Here is a 9,710-nt window from a genome sequence, read left to right as displayed (position 1 = left end):
CCCGGCACCCCCCAGCCCCACCACCCCCCAGCCCGACACCCATCACCTGGGGGCGTTTCGGCCGGGTCATCCGGCTTCCCCGCAAACTCACCCTTCAGGTGCGCGGGAATTCTGGGGGGGGGGGCGCGTGTGGCGGACACAAGGGACAATAATTCAGCGCACCAGCAGGTGACGCGAACGTCCAGTCGGGGAACTGTAAGGCATGCCCCGCCTATCGACCTATCGGCCACGCCCGGGGACTAGGCGTGGCCTCGGGATATATATGCGGGCTCTAAGCTCGAGCCCGCCCAGTGCGAAGTACGAGCTTTGAATAAAGACGTTTTGATATACCAACGCGTTGTGGCCTACCTCTCTGGCAATCGAGTCGTGTGTGCGCAGCACCACAAAGTGCACGATTCTTCCCCATATCCGCTCTACTAGTCTTGATGGTCTGAAGGGTGTTGGGAAAATTAAAGGGTTGTCAAAGGTCTTAGGGGTCTCAGCAGTCTTAACGTAATTAAGAGAGTTAATTAAGAGGGTGTTAATTTTATTTGACGAAGAAGAAGACGGTTTCGTCGAATATAAACATAGGGACATAACGACATAACCATACACGATTGCTCTATTATAATAAGATATCAATATCAGGACTACTTTTGCAACAACGAAATACAACGCAAAAATTCACTATTTTCACAAATGCAAACGATGGAGACCACGTGTACTTTCGCTTTGTGTACTTGTACTCCAAGATGGCGGTCCCAAAAATGTGGTGACGTCACACGCACACCCGCTCTAGTTCATTGTGAACGAAAGAGCAGAAATTATTTTTATTCTTCCTCTGCAGCAAATGCTGGCAGATCTTTTCGATCCTTCCTTCCCTGAAGATTTCGTGTCTTAAAATATTCGTACCTTGGGTTGGCAGTTTTGAGTTTTGATCGATATTGTAGGCGGTGTATAAACTAGACAACGTAAGAGCGATATATCATTGTGTCCGATGAGTCGTGTTTTGTTGTTGTGGAGCGATAGAATAGAACCCTTTATGTGTAATTTATCCATCATTTTCATGCATTTCTCGCTTCGGTCATTGTTGTACCGGAATTTTAATCTTTTGCGTTGAGGCTTGAGGCTTGAGGCTGAGGGAGTGAGGGACCAACGCTGAGAGGAGAAAGGCGCCATTGAGGTAAGAACGTGATAGGAAGTGGTCCTTACACGTGTTGCATATGATGAAATGCTTTTATTTGTTGTTACTTCATTCGACGCTTATGACGTACTTTTACAAAATAGCAAGTTTTACTTGCTGGTTTGGCGTTGGCGTCAGAATCATTAAGGCGCGAATTAATCATGAACGGATGAAAAAGTGTAAAAAAAACAAAAACAAACTCTAGTCACGTAAAGTTAAAGGTGATTTTCTTTGGAGATGGAATGAAAATCCTCAATGAAGCGTGCATGTGGATATAGTCGTTCATTTTGAAGGAAGGAATGAGTCGAACAAGCTGTCGATGCCGTAATGGTGATTCGAGCGTCTGTCGTGACTCGTGTGAGACTGAGAGGTCGCTGGTTCGAACCCCGGCCGAGGCGCACCCAACATTATATTCAAATGGGAACTGCTGCTGCTTCTGCTTCTTCTTCTGCTTCTTCTTCTGCTTTTCTTCTGCTTCCTCTTCTGCTTCCTCTTCTGCTTCTTCTTCTGCTGCAGCTTCTTCCTCCTCTTCTTCTTCTTCTGTTGCTGCTTCTGTTGTTATTGCTTCTGTTAATGTTATTGCTTCTGTTATTGCTTTTGTTGTTATTAGTCCCCTACCGGTGTACACCGGAGGGGACTATAGGTTTGCACTCCGTCCCTCCCTCCGTCTGTCAGTCTGTCAGTCCGTCACGCAAAGAACAGTTTTCCGGACTTTCTTTTCTAACCTCTTAATGCTAATGATTTCAAACTTGGCACGTGGTTTCCTCATGATAAGTTACAGATCAAGTTCGAACTTCACGACGTTTCGATCATTTTTGACAAAGTTATGGCACTTTGAACTTTGGTAATTTCCCCAACAGTTTTCCGGACGACAGACTGCCGGTAGGGGACGTGTATTGCAGCGCAATACTCAGAATGCTTGTTGCTTCTGTTATTGCTTCTTTTCCTTCCTTCCTTGACTCTCATCATTTCATAACGAGAGAGCACTGACAAACAACCATTGGTTGGCATCCCGTGCACAGGCTCCTTGGGCCTAATGGTTCCACTTGCGTTGAAGTCAATTTAGCTCACCTGGACTGTAGTCTGACTCAGGTGAGCTTATGCGATCGGGCAGTGTTAGTGAGTTAGTGAGTGTGTTAGTGTGTGAGTTAGTGAGTCTGTAAACACCAGTCATTATCGTTTGAACCAAATGCCCGATTTTGATGAAACTTTGCCACAAGCCACACATTCTGAAGGGCGATATTGCTCTTGATCCAGGGCGATATTGCTCCTGATCCAGGGCGATATTGCTCTTGATCCAGGGCGATATTGCTCCTGATCCAGGGCGATATTGCTCCTGATCCAGGGCGATATTGTTCTTGATCCAGGGCGATATTGCTCCTGATCCAGTGCGATATTGCTCCTGATCCAGGGCGATATTGCTCCTGATCCAGGGTGATATTGCTCTTGATCCAGGGCGATATTGCTCCTGATCCAGGGCGATATTGCTCCTGATCCAGGGCGATATTGCTCCTGATCCAGGGCGATATTGCTCCTGATCCAGGGCGATATTGCTCCTGATCCAGGGCGATATTGCTCTTGATCCAGGGCGATATTGCTCCTGATCCAGGGCGATATTGCTCTTGATCCAGGGTGATATTGCTCTTGATCCAGGACGATATTGCTCCTGATCCAGGACGATATTGCTCCTGATCCAGGGCGATATTGCTCTTGATCCAGGGCGATATTGCTCCTGATCCAGGGCGATATTGCTCTTGATCCAGGGTGATATTGCTCTTGATCCAGGACGATATTGCTCCTGATCCAGGACGATATTGCTCCTGATCCAGGGCGATATTGCTCCTGATCCAGGGAGATATTGCTCCTGATCCAGGGAGATATTGCTCCTGATCCAGGGCGATATTGCTCCTGATCCAGGGCGATATTGCTCCTGATCCAGGGCGATATTGCTCCTGATCCAGGGCGATATTGCTCCTGATCCAGGGCGATATTGCTCCTGATCCAGGGCGATATTGCTCCTGATCCAGGGCGATATTGCTCCTGATCCAGGGTGATATTGCTCCTGATCCAGCGCGATATTGCTCCTGATCCAGCGCGATATTGCTCCTGTACAATTCGAAGTGTACGCTCTAAAAGTCACAAATATTGATGAAATTTGATGAAACTTGTTTTGCAGCATCTTTAAGACATAAACTAGTTTGGGATTGCATTTGGGCGTTGCATGCTGAAAAATGGGTGCGGCAGGGCGGCCATATTGAAAAATCAATTTTTGTCATATACAGACTTGGCATTTAATATGGAATATATATTTTTTCTTGACTTGGGTTTACTTTCTTAACTCAGTATATCAATCTGGTGAGTTTCTTTTACACTTTGGTGATTTTTGTGAAAAGAACCATGTCACTGATTGTCTGTCGCAGCAAGAAGTCAACAACAGGATTATATCACAGGTGGCGTGACAAAATGTACGGACAGGTACATTTGATGATTGGCTTCACAGTCGGGTATATAAGGGTTGTTGCGTTCTCTATTAGTGGAAAACAACTGCTGCACGTCTCCAAAAGTTATTGCCGCTTCCTCTGGAGATGGTCCGTCAACTCGACAATGCTGTTTGTCATGGAGTGGTAGCTTTACGAAATTCCGGCATGAAACAGCGTGCTATTGCTCGGCATTATGGCATCACTCAAGGTCAGGTGTCAAAGATGCTGAAACGAAATACTCAGAGGGGTGTACCTACTCCAATACCGAGGCCAGGACGTCCCCGCAGAACCACAAGGAGGGATGATCGCCAGCTGCACCGGTTAGTCTGCAATGGCCGTACCAAGTCAGCTAATCGGCTTAGGGCTGAGTGGCAGCAACTGACAAATGTGCCTGTATCCAGAAGGCTAGTCGACCAACGACTGGTTCAAGCAGGCTATCCTGTCAGGCGTCCCCTGAGAAAGCCACGTCTGACCAGACCACACAGAAAGCGCCAATTGCAGTGGGCCAGAGAGCACCGTCAATGGCAGCCAGGACACTGGAATCGACGTGATCTTCAGTGACGAGTCTAGATTTCTGGTCTATCGTCAAGATGGCCGCATCCGAGTGCGCAGACAAGTGCATGAAGCCTACAACAAAGATTGTATAGTGCCAAGAGTCCAAGCTGGAGGTGGTGGGGTGACCGTTTGGGCTGCTTTTCATGCAGGGGGCAAAACTGACCTGGTTGTTCTGAATGGAAACCTGAGCCAGTTCTCAAGTACAGGGCCATTCTGGAATAAACATTGCTTCCATTTCCTCGTGCAGCCTTTCGAGGAAACTTTGTGTTCCAAGATGACAATGCACGGCCTCATCGTGCTAGCATGATCCAACACTTTCTTGCTGACCGTGGTGTAGAGCATATGGAGTGGCCTGCCATGTCCCCGGATATGAAGCCGGTAGAGAACTTGTGGGCAGAATTAATGCGTCAAATCGATCACTTGGACTCTGTGCGTGAATTGCAGCAGGCTATTGTAACTGCATGGCAAGCGATTCCTGTCCAAACCTTGGCAAATCTCGTGAACAGCAAGCCTCGACGTGTACGTGCTCTCCTGAATGCTCGTGGGGGTTACACGACGTACTGAACTGTAATTTTACTGTCCATAATGCCAGTCGGAATTTAACTTTTGTTTAAAAAAAAAAATTTTTTTTGACTGATGTGCAAAATAAAGAGATACTTCTGGAAAACGTACAGAAGTTTAACACAGTACTGTCCATGAATTGAGTTCGATATCAGTTTACATCACTTTCAAGGATCAATTTATTTGCTTCGAAATGTCAAATGAGGTTTTTGTTTCTTTTAAAGGTCACATGAACAAAATCTAGAATAATTTCAACATAATTCCAATGAACTTTTGGTTCTAAGACATCTTGAAAAGTAAGTTCACCCCCACAAAAAAAAAATTCCATATTAAATGCCAAGTCTGTATTTTTGGCACATATAAACTATATAGTTTGTGGTTCTATTATGCATAATTCTAACCATATTGATATAGACCAGTTGAGTTCAGGTTCCCTGGAACCTCTGGTTTGATACGAGTCGTACTCATACTACGTAGTCAAAGCTTGTTCAGCCACTGGTTATCATGGGTATTAGTCCCTTTATAAAACGCACACTCCCTCATCATATCTCACCTGTGACACACTCAATAGGCCAAAGGTCAACAACAATTTCAAATTTCTAAAATCCTCGATTTTCATCTGATTGACTTGAAATTTGAATAGGCTTTTCATATCGGCTTACTGAATTCAACCACCAACTATTTTTGATATCAACATCGGTCACAAGGTCAAAATAGGCCAAAATGTCAACATAGGCCTAACGTCAAGGACTTCCTTCACATTTCTAAAATCCTCAATTTTCATCCGATTGACTTGAAATCTGAATAGGATTTACATAGCTAACTGAATTCAACCACCAACTATTTTTGAGAGCAACATAGGCCAAAAGGTCAACATAGGCCAAATGGTCAACAACCTTTTCAAATTCCTAAAATCATCATTTTTCTTCCGATTGACTTGAAATTTGAATTGGATTTTCATATCGGCTTACTGAATTCAACCACAAACTATTTTTGAGATCAACATAGGTCACAAGGTCAAAAGGTCAACATAAGCCTAAGGTCAAGGACTTCCTTCACATTTCTAAAATCCTCAATTTTTATCCGATTGACTTGAAATCTGAATAGGATTTACATAGTTAACTGAATTCAACCACCAACTATTTTTGAGGTCAACATAGGCCAAATTTCTAAAATTGACAGTTTTCATCCGAGTAACTTAGTTTGAACATGATTCACATCAGGTCACAACCACCAATTTTTTGTGAGGTCAAAAGGATGCTCTACCGAGTGCCATTCTACTTTGATCTCTTTTGCCAAGTGTCACTCTATGGGTGATTTTTCATTCTGTCTGTTTGTTACTTGCAAAATTGAAGATTTTTCAAGTATATTGGTCAGTTGCGTTTGTTGTTACCTCCGCCACCAAAGGTGCCTGTCTGTCTGTCTGTTTGTCACTTTGTCTATCTGTCCGTTTGTGAACAAAATCTCTCAAAAAGTTGTGGACGGATTCGGACGAAATTTGACAGAGATGTATGTAGCGTATGTGACGAGGATGAAATGATTAGATTTTGGAAAAGATTCGGATTCGTATCGGGCTACTATCTATCTATAATTCCAGTAATCTCTGTACGTTTGTACGTTTGTACGTCTGTACGTTTGTCTGTGACCGCTGTTTCTCGACAACCACGGGTCCGATATACTTGAAACTTGCCAGGTATATTGCTGGGGACCCGAGGATGTGCCTTTTCAAGGTTTGAAATTAATCGGACAAGTACTTACCGAGCTATGGCGATTTAGCCGTTCGCCGTTCGCTTTGCCGTTGCGAATGGACCAAACCATTCATGTAAATAGAGGGGGGGGGGGGGGGGGGGTTCTGTGGTCGTTCGCTTTGGCTTTGCGAATGGACCAAACCATTCATGTAAATAGAGGGGGGGGTTCTGTGGTCGTTCGCTTTGGCTTTGCGAATGGACCAAACCATTCATGTAAATAGAGGGGGGGGGGGGGGGGGGGGGTTCTGTGGTCGTTGCGAATGGACCAAACCATTCACATCGAATCATCGAATCACATCGAATGGACCAAACCGTTCGCTTTGGACCAAACCATTGCATGTAAATAGAGGGGGGGGTTCTGTGGTCGTTGCGAATGGACCAAACCATTCATGTAAATAGAGGGGGGGGGGGGGGTTCTGTGGTCGTTACTGCCACGTGGTTTCAAAGTTTTTTTTTGTTGTTGTTGTTTGCACGCATGTTTTTTTGCACCCACGTACGGGCACGCCCTAGGATGTTTACACACACACACCCCTACACAAATTTTATTTATTTATTTTTTTTTGGCAAGGAACGGGCACCCACGTACGGGCACGTCCTAGCTTATATATAGTACGGGCATGCCCTAGTAATTGTTAAAGTGATTCTTCATCATTGGGAGATAGGGCCAAAAACGATACATAGCGGGATATCTCAAAAAGTTATGGACAGATTTGGACGAAACTTGGTTGACCGGTTGGGTGTGTGACAAGGACGATTCGATTCGATTTTGGTGACGATCTGAATATGGATTCGGATATGAGAATTATTTAATTTTTTAAAGTGATTCTTCACCATTGGGAGATGGGGCCAAAAACGATACATAGCAGGATATCTCAAAAAGTTATGGATGGATTTGGACGATACTTGTTGGACAGGTTTTGTGTGTGTGACGAGGAAGAATCGATTCAATTTAGGTGAAGATCCGGATCCGGATCGAGCTAGTATAATTTTTTGAGTGATTCTTCACCATTGAGTGATATGGCCAACCAGGCGGAGGTATGCTCTCTACCGAGTACCGTTCTAGTTTTTTAAGTGATTCTTCACCATTGGGAGATCGGGCGAAAAGCGATTATATAACATGATATTAAAAAAAGTTATGGACGAGTTATGACTACACCTGGTGGACGAGTTGGTGAGGCAACAAGAACAAGCCGAATTAGATTTTGGTTCAGGTCCGAATCCAGATCCGGCCTATCAGTGGGATACAAAACATAAATTGTTCAGCCTGGCGGAGGTATGCGCTACCGAGTGCTGTTCCAGTTTCTATTTTGGATCAGGGGGGTCCCATAGGGGTTGCCCCCAAATCAGCAGTGGTCGAAACTACAACTTCAAGAGATGTCCGTAAGTCCACCCAGGGCTATTTATTTCCCAAACCCTCTCCTTCGACAAATACACTAAACAGATCACAAAGACAGCCTTCTTTCACCTGAAAAACATCGCCCGTCTCCGCTCATCCCTCTCCTCCACGGCTGCAGAAACCCTCATCCACGCCTTCATCACCTCCCGTCTGGACTACTGCAATAGCCTCCTCTATGGTTCACCCTCAACAATCACCAATAAACTCCAATACATTCAGAACTCCGCTGCCCGTCTACTCACCCATTCCCGGACCCGTGACCACATCACCCCCGTCCTTTACAAGCTTCACTGGCTCCCCATCTCCCAGAGAATCCAGTACAAAATCCTCCTCTTGACCTACAAAGCCCTCCATAACCTGGCCCCATCCTACCTGGCTGACCTCCTCTCCAGACACACTCCCACCCGTAACCTCCGCTCTGCTGGTACCAACCTCCTGACCCCCCCCATCCGGACCAAATTCAGATCCTGGGGGGACAGGGCCTTCTCCATCGCTGCTCCCACCCTCTGGAACTCACTACCTCACACCATCAGAGACTCCTCCTCACTCACCACATTCAAAACATCACTCAAGACCCACCTGTTCAGCACTGCATTCAACATTCAACCCACAGCATCTAACCCCTGACTATCACTTCTCCTTCTCCCTCCTTTTGCTTTAAATATTTCCCTATTGATTCTTGTCTTTTTGCAATTGTTGTTTTCATGTTTTGTTATGCATTATGTTTTGCACTCTGTCAAAGCGCCTTTGGGCTTCATGAAAAGCGCTATACAAAATAAATGAATTATTATTATTATTATTATTATATATACAATCAAAGCTCGTGGAAGAGCAAGCAGGAGTACACTGAACACCAGATCAAGACTCCACAGGGCAAAAGAAACAGCAGAGGTAGGGGGAAACACCAACAGCAGAGTTGAAGGCCAAGACAGAGGGAGGCAGACAACAATGGGTGTGGGGAGGAATGGGGGGCAGGAGAGCATGGAGTGGACAAAATGGACACAGATGGAAAGTGCCAGGATGGAAAACTGGACATTTGGAAGGAGGATGGATTGGGATGGGGTGGGAGTTAACGAGGGTATAAAAGATCATGATTTTGGATTGTTGATGATTGGAGATTTATTATTATTATTATTATTTTTTTGCAGATAGGATCGAGGCTCGTGAAAGAGCTAATAGTGCAGCGGCATAGCAAACCAATTGTGCATTTTGTGATGGAAGCACCAAATTTGGCAGAATGATAGAATATTATATGGAGAACATTTTCAGATATGGAACCACTTTGGAATTCACCCCAATGTGGCCGCCATATTGGATTTCAAAATGGCGGCTTAAAAATCTTTAATTACAAATATTTCTGGTTCTATACCAGCTACAGCCTTGATTTTAGTGTCTGGATGTACAAACTTGAGGTCAAGGAATTTAATGGTTCTACTTAGAAGTTGATTTACTGACGCCATATTGGATTTCAAGATGGCGGAAATTGATTTACTGACGCTTTTTGTCTGGCACATCGATGGACTCCGTGACCTGCTTAGACAGAAAGCTGAAGAGTTCCTCCTTGTTCTCGTCGACACGGAGGAAACTGTGCCAGTTGCCTGGTAGGAGGGCAGAGCCAGTGACACGTCTGCGTATTCCCTTGCCTCTGTTGGTCCTTGCAGTTGCCTTCAGGCTGCCTGACTTTGCATAGCGGTCCCACACTAGATCGAGACGAGATCGATGTTGAAGCTGTGACATAATGTATGGAACGAATACTTTTGTGGCATAGTCAAGAAATGTTTTGGTCTGGCCTGGGCTCAGCATTTGAA

General features: G+C 45.1%; 1 protein-coding gene across 6 annotated transcripts in view; it reads left to right on the top strand.

Moving 5' to 3' along the window:
- Positions 1-902: 902 nt before the first annotated feature.
- TRMT1 (tRNA methyltransferase 1) overlaps positions 903-9,710 on the top strand; it is a 193,448-nt gene continuing 184,640 nt past the window's right edge. For 4 of the 6 annotated variants that reach the window (XM_068117983.2, XM_078777473.1, XM_078777472.1 and 1 more), the window contains exon 1: positions 920-1,162. The gene's annotated coding sequence lies outside the window, so the exon portion shown is untranslated. Of the gene's footprint in view, positions 1,163-9,710 lie in introns of all 6 variants that reach the window. The other 2 variants (XM_078777475.1, XM_078777474.1) reach the window with 1 other exon arrangement.

This window comes from Myxine glutinosa, chromosome 5, assembly GCF_964187855.1.
Source record: "Myxine glutinosa chromosome 5, kmMyxGlut1.1, whole genome shotgun sequence".
Classification (NCBI taxonomy): Eukaryota; Metazoa; Chordata; class Myxini; order Myxiniformes; family Myxinidae; genus Myxine; species Myxine glutinosa.
Note: the sequence above shows the minus strand (reverse complement) of the source record. Positions and strands in the feature narration are given on the sequence as shown.